Source organism: Meles meles, chromosome 7, assembly GCF_922984935.1.
Source record: "Meles meles chromosome 7, mMelMel3.1 paternal haplotype, whole genome shotgun sequence".
Lineage (NCBI taxonomy): Eukaryota > Metazoa > Chordata > Mammalia > Carnivora > Mustelidae > Meles > Meles meles.
In genome coordinates this window covers 92,039,542-92,054,310 of record NC_060072.1, presented here as the reverse complement: position 1 = coordinate 92,054,310, position 14,769 = coordinate 92,039,542, and positions in this window count along the sequence as shown.

The following is a 14,769-nucleotide window of genomic DNA, read 5'->3' as shown; positions in this document are numbered from 1 at the left end:
ACCCAGGCACCCCGATCTGTCAGATTTATGTCTTATATGGTACTACTTGTTGGAGGACATAGCTTACGTGCTTTCTCATTTATCCTACTTTGTACATACACACACACACACACACACACACACACACACACACACACACACTTCTTTTAAGGGAAATAAATTTTCTAGGAAAGAAGCAAGTTGAGATTACCAAATTCAAAAATTGAAATACCCCAGTCAAAGTATGAGAACAAAAGACACAGGTAAATGTGAGAAGACACCTAGCTTACAGGCACCCATTCATAACTATTGCATCCTTCTTGCTGCTATTACTTTCACCGTGCAGCCCACAGATGCTCAAGCTCAGCAGAAACTGCATGGGATGAGTCCTGGAACCTTCAGTCTGTACCCAGCTTTCCTACTCATAAGATCTATAACCTTTGACAAATAACCTAAACTTTATGTATCTGTTTCTTCACTCCTCAAATGTCTCCTGATCCTAAACAGTATGTTCCTCCATGGGAAAACTCATGATTACAGGAGATGGGGTATTAATAACTGGGGGAAATTACTGTCATAGCAAACTATTAGTAGTTTATCCATAACTTTGATTGTGATTCTGACAGATGTAGTTGGATGCCTACCCAGTTGTCATTCCCATTTCCCTTGTTCGAAATCATGTGAGACTGCCTCAGGGAACACAGTAGAAATATAAGGAATGAGTCTCTCTTCCAGCCAGAGACCAGCAGATTATCCGATTCTAGTGAGTAAAACATAAAAGGAATTCTGCTAGGTCAATTCCTACAATTAGGATTTTTGTCTAATGATGAGAAGAAAGGAAAATAAAGAAGAATGCTGTTCCCCACCCACACCCCCTTTCTTTCCAGCTTTTGGTGGGAACCGTGGAGCACATAGTGCTTAGACCTGGGCCAGCCATCTCATGATCATCCTAGCAACAGAGATTTGATGAAGACCTACCAGGTGTAAAACATTTGGATTACTGAGGATTAGAAAAAAAGTAGGTCAGAGAGGGGATTATGGTTCATTAGTACCATGAAACTGATCATTATTTGTGCATACTTTAAGCCTGCAGAATTCAGTTGGTGGCTGAATATAAAAATAAAGAGCAGAACCACTATATTGTATACCTGAAACTAATATAACACTGTATGTTAATTAACTATGTTGGAATTAAAATTAAAAAATAAAAATAAAGAGCAAGTTTTGATATACACTTCAAGGGGGAAAAAAATCACACTTTCAGAGTCAGGAGTTTTAGGTTCAGTCTGAAGAACAGAATCTATCCTTGTCAAAAAAAAAAAAAAAAAGAATATAAATTTCCCACTTGTCCACAACTGCCTACAAGAACTAACTAGTCCTTCCCCACATGGTCTTAACTGAGGGAAACGAAGAGGAGAGAATGCGGAGAAAGCAAACAGGGGAAACATTTTCTATGCCCACAAAACATGTTAATCTAAACACATTATCATTTTTAATTTTCATAAAGTTCTGAAAGATTGTTGTTATCCTTATCCTATAATTAAGAAGCTAGCACCCAAAGATATTAAGTCAATTTTCCCAAGATCACATAACAACAAAATTAGAAATTAAATCCAAAGGCACACCGCAGGATTTTTCTTACCAATCATGTTCCACTAGGAGAATGCCGCTCCAAACCCTACTCCTCATCCCACCAATTCCCAGCCCTCCAAGTTGAAGGAGGATGACTCATAGCTTACTGAGCCATTATAAGCTGTAAAAATCTTTTATTCTAGCTAAAGTAAGACCGTTAATAGGTATGTGATCCAGAATTGGGCCTGCCTCTTAGTCCTGGTAGACCTTAAAAGAGTATACTTTGAAAATGTCTTATGTTTGTTGAGAAGATAAAACAAGATATACTAATGATAATCTAAACAGGAAAGTGCAGTCCAAAACAGGAAACATATGAATTCTCTTCCTTATGATATTGGCCTCTACTCTTTCTGAGAATTCTTGTTTGTCTTAAGAAATTGTGTGTGTGCGTGTGTGTGTGTGTGTACATTTGCATACATATGCAACTTTTATGGTACTTATCCAACAGGTAATTGCTGATAATCTGAATAATTAAAGTGTGTATCATAATAATACTCCTGGAAAAAAAAAAAGATTTTTCTCTGGGGTGCTGTGCTACCCTGAATACTATCAAAGATGTCCACAAATTTACTTTACTGGAAAACTTAAGGGTAATGGTTCAGTAAAATAGAATTGGAAAGTTATACTTGTAGGTAAAGGAAATAAGTCCTTACTGAGACCAGCCCTTACTGATAGGAAGAGGACGAGCAAGGAAGTAAGAAAATAATGGACTCTCATAAACAGAAGCAAAGCAAGGAACAAGTTTAGGAACTAGGAACATTGAGAAGGGGCATTTGTTGAAGTGCTTTGGAGTATTTTTTCCATGGTCTATAAGAGCATGCATTTATAGTGGATAATTTCTTTTTCCCCCTTTAATATTATAGTTATCTTAATTTATCTAAATCTCTAAGGGGTGGTTTTAAAAGAAATGTATTTAGGAGTAGCAGAAGGTATAGTCTGTTACACATTTGTATACTTTCTGATATCAGTGTGGAGGAATAGCATCATGTAATGTCCGTGAGTCCCAAGCCATGAAATGAGAGATGCCCACTGCAAAACTGGGATGACCTGGAGAGAGAACATAATTCTGAGGAGTAATTGCAGGAAGGATGATTATATAAGAACATTAAGTAATCCCTTCTACCTTCATTTTCTATATGTTCTAGAAAAAGAAGGCCTTTTAAAGGGAAGAAAAAACTGGCACTTGAGTGATTTTATTGGTTTGATCAGCATGTACACTAAACTCTGCTTTCCAGGGCAGAAAAGAGTTAGACATGTGCCAAAGAGATCAGGTGCCAGGGAGAGCTCAGAGATGATAGTTAGTGGTCTCAATTGTTCGTTTCCACTGTGTATCTTTCAGAGTTGTTACAAAGATAAAATAAATAGAAAGAGAGGATGATTCCGTCAAATAAATTAAAAGAGAATGGACTGCATCAGTAAAAAAATATATTCAAATGGAACTAAAAATTAACCCTACAATATATCATTTACTCAACAAGTATTCTTTGCACACCTACTAAATGACAAATACTATGCAGATGCCTGGTAGAACCAAACACTGTTATTAGTTTTTGCTACATAATAACTAATATGAATAATTAGAAGCAATCTCTTGCATGCTAGAAATCAAACTGTAATACAAATATTATTGATACAGGAAAGTAGGTTATTTAGAAGCAAAGAGGCAGCTGGAAACTGCATTACAATCTTTTCTTTGAACCTTGCTTGGATTTTTACCCCAATATAACTAGCTTCCCATCCCTGGAATAATGATCATCCCTGATTACCTAAAAGAGCAGTTTTTTTCCCATCCTTTCCTCTGACCTCATCCATATGGAGATAGTGATCCCTCCTCTGGGGCCTTCAGATGAAGATATCTCAGCTCTGTCAGCTAGGAAGGTATCCCTTGACTCTGACTTCAATCCTCCTCCTACAATGGAAAGAAATCCCCCCTCAAATTGTCCCCGATGGAGGTGCTGCACAATGAGTTAGCCTCCTGTAATAAGCGTTCAGTAATGAAAAGAACTAGCATAGGGCTCCTTGCCCTGAGCAGATAATTTTCTGGGTTTTCATAATCTTTATTATTCACCACTCTTCTTTTAATTTTTTAAAATAAACTTTTAATTTCAGAAGTTTAAACCCACAGATAAGTTGTGAAGATAGTATTAAAAAGTTTCCACGTATCCCACACCCAGTTTCCCCTTTTATTAACATCTTACAACATGTACATTTGTTATGATTATATGGTAAAATTGTCATAATTAACCAATATTAATACACTATTTTTTTAGATTTTATTCTATGTTATTTATGTATTTGAGAGAGAGAGAGAGAATGAGAGCACACAAGCACAGAGAGCAGCAGGCAGAAGGAGAAGTAGACTCCCTGCTGAGCAAGGAACTGGATGCTGAACTCCATCCCAGGACTCTGTTATCATGACCTGAGTTGAAGGCAGACAATTAACCAACTGAGCCATCCAGGTATCCCTATTAATACACTGATATTAACTACAGTCCATACCTTATTTGGGTGTCCTCAGTTCTCACATACTGCCTTTTTTCTGTTCTAAGATCCCATCTAGAGTCCACATTATACTTAGTCACCATAACTCTGTAAGCTCCTCTTGGTTGTGACAGTTTCTCAAGTGTTCCTTATTCTTTCTTTTTTTTTTTTAAGATTTTACTCATTTATTTGACAGAGAGAGAGATAATGGGAGAGAGAGAACACAAGCAGGGGAGCTGAAGGCAGAGGGAGAGGGAGAAGCAGAGACTCCATACTGAGCAAGGAACCGTACATGGGGCTTGATCCCAGGACCCTGGGATCATGACCTGAACAGAAGGCAGATGCTTAACCAGCTGAGCCACCCAGACACCCTTGGTGTTCCTCGTTCCTGATCACTTTGACTGTTCTACATGGTCTTATCCAGGTTTTTTTTTTTTTAAGATTTTATTTGTTTATTTGACAAAGACAGAGTGAGAGTGAAAGAGAGAGACTGGGGGAGGGAGTGGGGGAGAGGGAAGGGGGAGGGGCAGAGGGAGAGGGAGAAGCCAACTCCCCACTGAGCAAGGATTCTGGACTGACTCTGGGCTCGATCCCAGGACTCTGGGATCATGACCTTACATGCAAAAGCAGATGCTTAACAGACCAAGTCCCCCAGGTGCCACTTTGCCAGGTATTTTGTAGAATGCCCCTCAACTGGGATTTGTCTTGTGTTTATCTCATGATTTTTTTGATGATTTTTTTTTTTTTGTAGGAAGATCACAATGATAATGTGCCATTTTCACCACATCCCATCAAGGAAGGTTTGATAGAATGACTTATTTTTTTCACTCTTTCCACAAGGTGCTCTTTGAAAGGAAGTCACTACATAGAGGCCACACTTAAGGAGTAGGGAGTATGTGCCACCTCGTTGAGAGCAAGGTATCCACATAAATTATTTGGAATTATTCTGCATAGGATACTTGTCTATCTGTAAGTGTGCATATATTCTTTTTTGAAGTTTCTATTTAAATTCCAGTTAGTGAACATACAGTACTATATTAGTTTCAGGTGTACAATATAGTGACTTAACACTTCCACAAAACACTCAGTGCTCATCACAAGTGTACTCTTTAATCCCCATCATCTATTTCCCCCATCCCCCTACCCACCTCCCCTCTGCTAACCTGCAGTTTGTTCGTTCTCTATAGTTAAAAGTCTGTTTCTTGGTTTGTCTATCTCTCTCTCTCTCTCTGTTTTTGGTTCCTTTTTATCTATTCAATCATTTGCTTGTATCAATATGGAATCATGGATTTTTATTTTATACCTTGTACAATTCTTCCTTCTTAGTCATTTCCTTAAAACCAAAAGCACTGATCTAAGGCCTTTGGAGTCTACAATAGCAGTTTTCAAAATGTTCTGTAGGAGTACCCTCAGCAAAAGAGGGTAGAGATGGACAAGAGAAGGTAGAGGCCAGTAGAAGGGACAGTAAGTTAGTTAAAACTGCTTACTTCTTTACGAACATTTAGCAAGAATGTACCCTTTTGTCTTTTTCCTCAACTTTCTTTTAGTAACAGCAACAACAACAAAAAAGCTACAACAAAACTGTAAATATGACTGGTTAGGATTTCTCTTCAATGGATGTCATCTAATGAAATGCTTTTGTTTTCTAAATGAATCGGGAAATGACTTGCCCAAACTAGTTAGGTAGTAGAGCTGGAAGTTGGTGATCTTCATTCTAGCCCCATGGCAAGATGTCAATTTGCCGTTTCTTTCATTGAAACAACTCAGAAAGAAAATTCCAATCCAGATCACATTGGTGGACTCCTACAGATTTGTGCTACAAATTAGTTTTAATACCACCTTGAATTTCTCTAGAAATATGCACAATTATTATTTGACTCTCATCTTCTTTGTAATTGAAGAAGAAAAATTCATGTTTCCCTCCTCTGTTTTCCAGGTATGGAAATTGAGGTATAAGAAAATGATCTCAAACAATTAATATCAGCACTTATTGATAACAGAATTTTTAAAAATTGGAAAGCCATTCAAGGTAATTACCGATACACAGGTCTGACTCATTTGAAGAAAGTCCCAAGGTATAATCCCTCTTTTTAAAAAGGAAAATGAGGAGAGTTTGTTTTGGAAGAATCTGCATTTAAAAATTTTTCTAGTACAGCAGTTATTCCTGGCTGGGGGAGCAAGAAATGGGAATATTTTTCCTTCTGCCCAGAATGACTAGCTTCTAGCTATTTTCTATCTTTACAAAATATATTCTCTTGCCCCAGGGACTCGCAAGTTGTCTATTTCTCAGCTGTGGGTACAATTCAAATCTGAGAGTGGAATCTGAACAGTTAATTGTATAAACCCTGAGTGAGGCAGCAGTCTTCGCAAGACAAAAATTATTAAGGAATTACTAATTAGTTGCTTGGCTGTCTCCTTGAGCCAACATGAATATGCAGGTGGGACAAAGACCCCCCCCCCCCAGTCCTCTGATGGGACCTGGAAAAGAGTTCCAAGAGATCATGCTCAATGTCCTATTTTCTTCATTTCCAGCAGGAAAAGTAATGTGTTCACTGTACCTTCTTTTCTCACACCCCTCACACCCCCCAAAATTGCCCATGACCCTGTGGTGACAAACAGGAGTGAGGAAAAAGTTACTAAGTCTCCAGTCAAGACTGAAAGTTTAAGAGTCCTGACTAACAGTCTTAATCACATACATCAGTACTTTGAAGAAGTTCAGAATTAATAGCTTATAAACCAGACCTATTTCAGGAATTGAACCCATTTTCGTGTCAGCTTTGCCAAGTAAAAGGACCTATGGGCTTCATAGTGCAAGATTAAGGAGTAAGATGAAGCTAGGACAAAATGAAGTGGATAAACTTTGCATTTAATGGAAAAGTTCTTTCTCTAAGGATGAGGAAGATAATTTGCTACTTGACATTAGTATTGGTGTCATTGGAGGTGAAGATGAAACATGATTATGAAGAATTAGAATGAGGAAGTGAGAGAATAAAAAATGTGATCTTTTTTTAACAACATTGTTATTTTTTAAAGATTTTATTTATTTATTTATTTATTTATTTATTTATTTGACAGAGAGAGAGACACCAAGAGGGGAAACACAAGCAGGGGAGTGGGAGAGGAAGAAGCAGGCCCCCTGCTGAGCAAGGAGTGTGATGGGGGTGCTGGATCCTAGGCCCCTGGGATCATGACCTGAGTCGAAGGCAGATGCTTAACAACTGAGCCACCTAGGAACCCCAAAATTGATCTTTCTTTTTTTTTAAGATTTTGTTTATTTATTTGACAGAGAGATCACAAGTAGGCAGAGGCAGGCAGAGAGAGAGGGGGAAGCAGGCTCCCTGCCGAGCAGAAAGCTGGATGTGGGGCTCGATCCCAGGACCCTGAGATCATGACCTGAGCCGAAGGGAGAGGCTTAACCCACTGAGCCACCCAGGTGCCCAAAATTGATTTTTCTGTACCTCCCTGTCCCTAGTTAGATCTCCACTTAACCCAACCCCATATAAATAAGTGTTTCCTTGTTCTGGCTCAGAATTCAGTTAAGTAGATAAAATTTCCCCTTCTTATAATTGGGAAAATTCTTCCTAAAATCTAAACCTCTCTATTCTCCAATTCAGTCTGTGTCCCTGACATCTGTGTTATCATCTGACTTAAACAATTCCATTTTAAATTCAATAAAATTTAATCAAATATTTAAGGAACGTTATTAGAAAAATCATGTAACATAAAACCATGAAAATCAAACCTCAGCTCTGTCACCTATTGAGTAAATAATAAACACAGAGTCTCAGTTTCCTAATCTGTAAAGTGAGCTTAATACCTACCCCTGCAATAGGTTATTGTGAGGCTCAAATGAAATGAAATTGTGAAAGTCAACTTCCTGAACAGTAAGCAGCACATAGGTGGTGTACTGTATTTAATTCTTATTTGTTAAGCACTTTACCAGTTTTGTTGGATACAATTCCACATACCACCATCAATAGCAAGGGGACAGTGGGATCCACGCTATGGCAGGAACATCAAGGAATTTGAAGGGGCCATAGACGAGAAAAGAGATGCTGGAATTGAGTGTTGCTGTCTTATAGAGATAGCATTGAGTGTAGCTTTGAATGACTGGATCAACATCTGAAGGTCTCAAATGATGTGGTAGTGACAGTTTTGCAGAGACAAGTGACCAGAAATGTTCAAAGTTAGAATTTGGTATTTAGGGATGCTTTCAGATAATAGTTCATAGGCTAATAGCACATAGGAGGCCTAATTGAGAAGAGATTTGCACAAGAGTGCAAATAGCCAGGAGGAGAGACCTGAACTTTTTCAGAGAAAAGATCAAACTGTTTTCTCTAGTTAAGCCTATACTAGCCAAGCTGATCATTCAGCCCCTAATAGCCCCCTGAGAAAGGGATTGGAGCCTGTGGGAGGGGGAAGGGGACCTACAGAAGGGGTTGGGTGTACAATATCAGGCCTGGCTGTTGAGTATTCCAGCACCTGCCAAGGATGCCCTGGGGACGCCAGGTCTGCCCTGCTGGGGCCCAGCTGCCACCCAGACCCTCCTGACATCTAACAATGGGCAGTTGAGAGGTCAGGAGGGAATAGGGCAGGCATGACAATGAGATTCCGATGCTATAGAAAGAGAAACAATTGGGACAGAGGGAGAGAGAAGCCAAGTGTGTTGGAACTGTGCAAGAAAGAGGTGGGGGGAGGCAAATGTGAGGATAAAATCAGAATGACTGGAATTTTATGGGGGTGTCAGGGAATAAGGAGAGAGTCTGTCCTTGATTATTCTGTTCAGAAGAGGAAAAGGTCAGCTTGGCCAGGGAACAGGCTCTCTTGTTCCTGACCTTGGGTCTGTCAGGAACACTGATATACTCTGCCACATGAGTGTCTTCTTGCCTCTAGCTCGGTCATTTATTCTTCAGTCTATTCAATGAATATTTATTAAACTCTTACCATATATCAAGCTCTTTGCAAAGTACTGGGGACAGAGATCTGTAATTTATTTCTCTACTATTGATGAACTAACAGTCTTCAGGGGAGACAGATTTAGGAATATAGCAGTACAGCAGAATGAAGTGGGGGAATATTTTTTGTGGGCCTGAGCAAAGGAGCCATTAGCTCACTGAGTAAGGGAACTTCACCCAGCCTGGGAGATGTGTACATTGGGAGAAGAATCAAAAAATCTTTCTAGGACATGTGATTTTTGAGCTAAATCTTGAAATTCGGATAGGAATTTGGCAGGCAAAAAGCAGGGGAAGGCAAGGAAACTGGAAGGTCGGTCATTCTACAGACAGAGAATAGGTTAGGTAAGAACCAACCAGGAAAACATTTTTCAAATAAGGCCTTGGAGTTTCCAGAGGCTTAGGCTGATGCCAAGGGTCTGTTATTCAAGTGTTGGAAGGCTCAAATAAAAATTCTGATTCAAAAATTATCTGGGGAGAACTTTGTAGCAACATGGACGGGACTGGAAGAGATTATGCTGAGCGAAATAAGTCAAGCAGAGAGAGTCAATGATCATATGGTCTCACTTATTTGTGGAGCATAACAAAGAACACAGTGGACATGGGGAGATGGAGAGGAGAGGGAGTTGAGGGAAACTGGAAGGGGAGATGAACCATGAGAGACTATGGACTCTGAACAGGAATCAAGAGGGTTTTGAAGGGGCAGGGGGGTGGGAGGTTGAGGAACAAGGTGGTGGGTAATAGGGAGGACACGTACTGCATGGAGCACTGGGTGTGGTGCAAAAACAATGAACACTGTTACGCTGAAAATAAACAAATTAAAAAAAATTATCTGGGGAGGTGTTACTCTTCTTGTGTTTGTGGAAAATCATGTTTTGCCCATCTCTGAACTGCTTGTGTGCTAAGATGTAACATGGATCCTAGTAGAGGGCTTCTTTAGTGATATATTTAGAATGAAAAAAACAAAATTTTCCTTTGTTTCCAGTCATATTTGCTTATAAGGGGATAGACAGCAAAAGTGAGTTGGATCGGGCCTTTAGAGAAAACCACTTAAAATCTTAAGTACACTGCTGGTGACCTCCACTAATTTTAATTTAGGGGGTGGGGGAGATGTTCTGTGGGTAAAGAGAAACTAGGTGGGGGTACAACTGTGCAGAAAGAAAGGCAGTGTTGTTGAAAGAGCTGTCTTCTATAACGATCCTTTTCTCTCTGGTACCCAAGCCTGGCACCTTCCCTAGATAGAGTCTAGAGTCCTCCTCAGTTGAAGAGTCTAAGTTCTTGACAGTGACTGCCTACCATCTTCTCTCATAATGGCTTCTGAAGAACATCCTGTAGAAAGAGTCATGATTGTTTAATGACATATGTAGGGGTAGACATTTGGAAATGGTGGAAATTTTTTCCATCCTTGTGCACAAACCCACAATTTTGAGATGGAAAATAAATTAATCCGTAGAGATCTGTCTCTAGAGAGACGGTATCAAGTTGTGCTATCCAGTGTCTCATAACTATTTAAATTTAACTTATTTTTAGTTAAATAAAAGATCCAATTCCTCAGTTGTCCTGTCCATATTTCAAGTGCTACCCATTATAGAACACTTCTGTGATTACAGATGGTTCTATTGGACAGAACTGCGAGAGAGTGACGGGTAAAAATTCAGGCTGAGGTGCCAGACTTCTCAGGTTAAATTTCAGATTCGTCACTTTCTTGTTAGGTGACCTGGTAGAGCAGGTTTCCTCTTCTGTGCCTCCGACTTCCATCTGTAAAATACAGACAACACTAGCACTGGATTTCATTTCATAGTGTTTTAGTAAGAATTACATTAATTTCATATTTGTGAAAAATGTAGACCATTGTCTGGCATCTGGTTGGCAGTCAATTAATATTAGCTATTATGACGATTATCTGCTCATGTTTATGCAGCAACCTGAGGGCAGAAATGGCTAAGAATGTCTTGACCCCTGAGCTCGCTCCTCGACTGATCCGTCAGCCTGCTGTCACCACTGAGCATCATTTCACATGCACAACGCCCTCTCTGCCACCGTACACATCTCCCTCCTTGCCCAGGCACTTATTTCTGTGCAGTGGAATCTGCCATCCTGGGAACCCAGGGCATTGCTCCTTGCTTGTCTCTCCCTCCCTTTTGCTTTGCCTGATGCCCACTTTCCCTGGGAATCCAGGCTTCTGCGAACAGCTGCAGCTGCTCTCCCTGCTTGCAGCTGCTGCTCAAAAACAGGGCAGCATGGTTCAGCGGTGCTCCCTCTCAGGACTGATTTTTTTTTCATTTATCCTTGAAAATCTTGTTGGATTGTGCCAACTGTGGGCACAGTGTCAGCTGCCCCTTGTCTGTCCCTGATGCTTCTGCTTAGGGACCCTTTGTACTCACGCTTCAGCTGAGTCACACACTCCAGACTGCAACCCAGTAGTTCCATTTGATGGCTTTAGCCATTATCCAGTACTACTTGTACCCTCATGGGTCACCTTTTCTCATTTTTCTGCCTCTCTATTAATCTGTCTTTCCTCTTGTCCAGTGTGATAGAGCTCTCACCTGCATAAAGGGAATGATGTTGTTGATGATGATGATGATGATGACAAGAACTATGAATTATTGAACTCTAATAATGCACCAGGTCTCATGATACACGGATTGCAACAATTATATTTAATGTTACAAAAATCCTGCAAGATATTACTGTCATTTTGCAGATAAATATTTTCAAGTTCTAGGAGTTTGTGAAATTTGCCCAAAGTCAATGGTAGTATGTGTAGTGGCAGTATGGTAGTATGTGTCAAACCTGGAAATCACAGAGAGTTTTTCAGACTCACAGACCCAAAGCATCATTAGACCTTAATGGCCATGTTAGCTGGGGAAATTTATTCATCCACTTCATCAGTAAAGAATTTTTTTTTTGCTGTACCTTATCATTAGAGATCTATCTGTGACCAAATGAAAACTTTCATATTGTAGCATACGTCTTCCAGTAAGTGGAAAGACTTGGAAACCTATAGTCTTTGATCTTCTCCCAAATGAGTTATGGTGGTGATATTTCTGTTCCTCTGAAGACAGATAATCAAGGACTATTCTTAAGGAGGCTTGGTGGAAAATACGATGGCACCCAGCATTTTGTGCAACAGGAATCAAGACACAGGGCTCCTGCCTGAGACAGTAGAGGTAGCCACTGCCCATTTCCTGATGTGGACCTCACCCTCACCCACTCCCATGGAATCCCAGGCCCTCGCACAGTATCTAAAAATACTGAGTTGTCCCAATTGAAGAAGGTGCACCCACACTCCTATATTGTCTTTGTTCTTCTTTCAGACTTCCTACTTGCTCCCTCCCTTGTCTCCCAGTCTTACTCCACCTTTATCTTGGCTTATTTCTGTCTCTCTGGTTCTGTTTATTTCTTTTTTTTAAAGATTTTATTTGTTTAATTAGAAAGAGAGAGTGAGAGAGAGAACACTTGCAAGCAGGAGGGTCACAGGGAGATAGAGAATCTCAAAGAGACTCCATGTTGAGCATGGAGCCTGATGCTGGGCTCAACCTCACTAGTCTCAAAATCAAGAGTCAGATGCCTACCAACTGAGCCACCCCGGCACCCCTGGTTTTCTTTATTTCCAAAACCCTACTTCTTCAACCCTTTTTAATTTGTCTCTGTATTTTATTCCATATTATTTCAACTGGATTCTCTGACTTGTCTAAATAAATATTTTTATGGTCATATTCATTCAATATAACCATTTTTATGGTTATATTCAATGACATGGTGGACACTGGGCAGATAAAACTCATGAAATATTTTGCAGTCTTTTTCATTCACAGAAAATCACCCTACAGAAAGTCACCACTCCCTTCTTATGAATTGAGTAGATTTGGACACTATCTGAAACTCCTTATGATCATATATAAAATTGATGGAAAAAGAACACTCCCAAAGATATGTGAGTTTGTAGGGTGCTAATTTAACATCACAATCCCCAGCACATGTTTAGGTGATCCTCAAAAATTTTGCTTTATCTCCTCCTTACCATATGGGAAGGACTACACTGGGAGCTGCTAACATAACAAGAGGGTAAAATAGACTCTCATCTCAAGAGCTTATAATCTAGCAGAGGAAACCTAGACGGAACTAGAACTTTATTTCTAAGGTCAACTTCCATAATTCCTTAAACTGCAAAAGAAGAAGGTAATAATTAATTAAATAAACATACAGAAAGAAGGAGGCAATAAAATAAGTAAAATAACAAATATAAATAAATAATAAAGAAGGAGGCAATAATTATTACAGGGATGTTTTTTCAGCTAGAATTTGCTAGAATTTTGGTAAGTGAGGATGGAAGAGAGGACACGCCAGCGAAAGGCATTGCCAGGAGCAAAGGAAAGGGAGCTATGTCACTTCACGTTGGTTAGAGGCACAATATCCCAGAGAGGTGACACAGATATAAAGACGGGCAAGTCTTTAATATATAGATATTAAGGGGTGGCAACGAAGGGTGGGGGAGTGGGATGGGTGGCTTTTGACAACAGTGAGGGGAGAATTAGTGTATTTATACCTGAAGACTTAGACCAAGACCTGTTGTGGTGGACAGAGATTAAACAAGCCTGGAAGTTTGGACTTCATTCTACAGTGCTTGGAAAATGCATGCAGGTCTTCGACAAAAGAAATGACATGGTCCTGGCTTTTCTTGAAGACAGTCATTCGGAATGAATTGGGGCAAGGAGGAGACATGGGATGCAAAAAGATTGGAGATTTGGAAAAACACTGGTCCATGAATCCAGACACAGAGATCCTGAGGGCCTGAACCAGGGCAGCGGCACGAGGGTGAGACTGCATGAGTGAAGAGTGAGAAATAAAGAAAGGTAACATGGCAGGTGTGAGCCTGTGCTCTTTTGATCTCTGTGTTTCTGACTCTCTGTCACGCTCTCTGTATGGGCCCTCCTGGCTCTCTGACTGACGTCTGTTTCTCTCACTTCGCGTCTGTAACTTTCTCTTCCTTGTGGAAACCCAGACTCTGTGGGTCAGTAAATGCTCTTTCTGAGATCATTTGGCATCAGCCAGCGGGAGGTCTGCAATCCTTCTTCCAGAGCTTCTGTTCAGGTGAGAAAAACAGCTTGCCTGAGAGCTGCTTGGAAAAAAGGAGACTTTAGAACCTCCTTTGAAACCTGGCCCATTAACCAAACCTCTCCCAGGCTTGTCTCCTTTGCTCCTACAATACTGAACAGCTCTGAATCCCCCTGGTCCTCCATCTGTCCGCATGTGTCCTAGATCTCCCTGGGCAGGGATTAGGTAATTGTGCCATTCTCATCAGCATGCCCAAGGGTCTGGCAGGAGGGAAGCTGCCGGCTGGCAACAGTGGGCTGAGCAGGAGCCAGGGGAGCGTCTGCTCCAGGAGTCCCTAAGCAGCTTGCGGCTGTGCCTGGCCCTTGGCGAGGCAGCCACATGCTTGCCTGCCCTGGATCTGCCTCAGCTCAGAGGCCAGCTCTCAGAGGAGGAGACTGCACAGGCTCAGACCAAGAAAGAGCACTTACAGTTATCTGACTGCTCCTCCAGATCCAGCCCCATGGGAAATGCTAGATGTTCCCCACTTCCTTCCAGCCTTCACCTCCCTTTGCCAGTGCTTAGCTTTCTAGCTCAGTTTTATCCTGGAATTAGTGAAGGAAAGAACCCAGCATACAGACTTGCCAAAAATTAAATGATCCAAAAGTGTTTCCACTTGGCTTTAGACCGT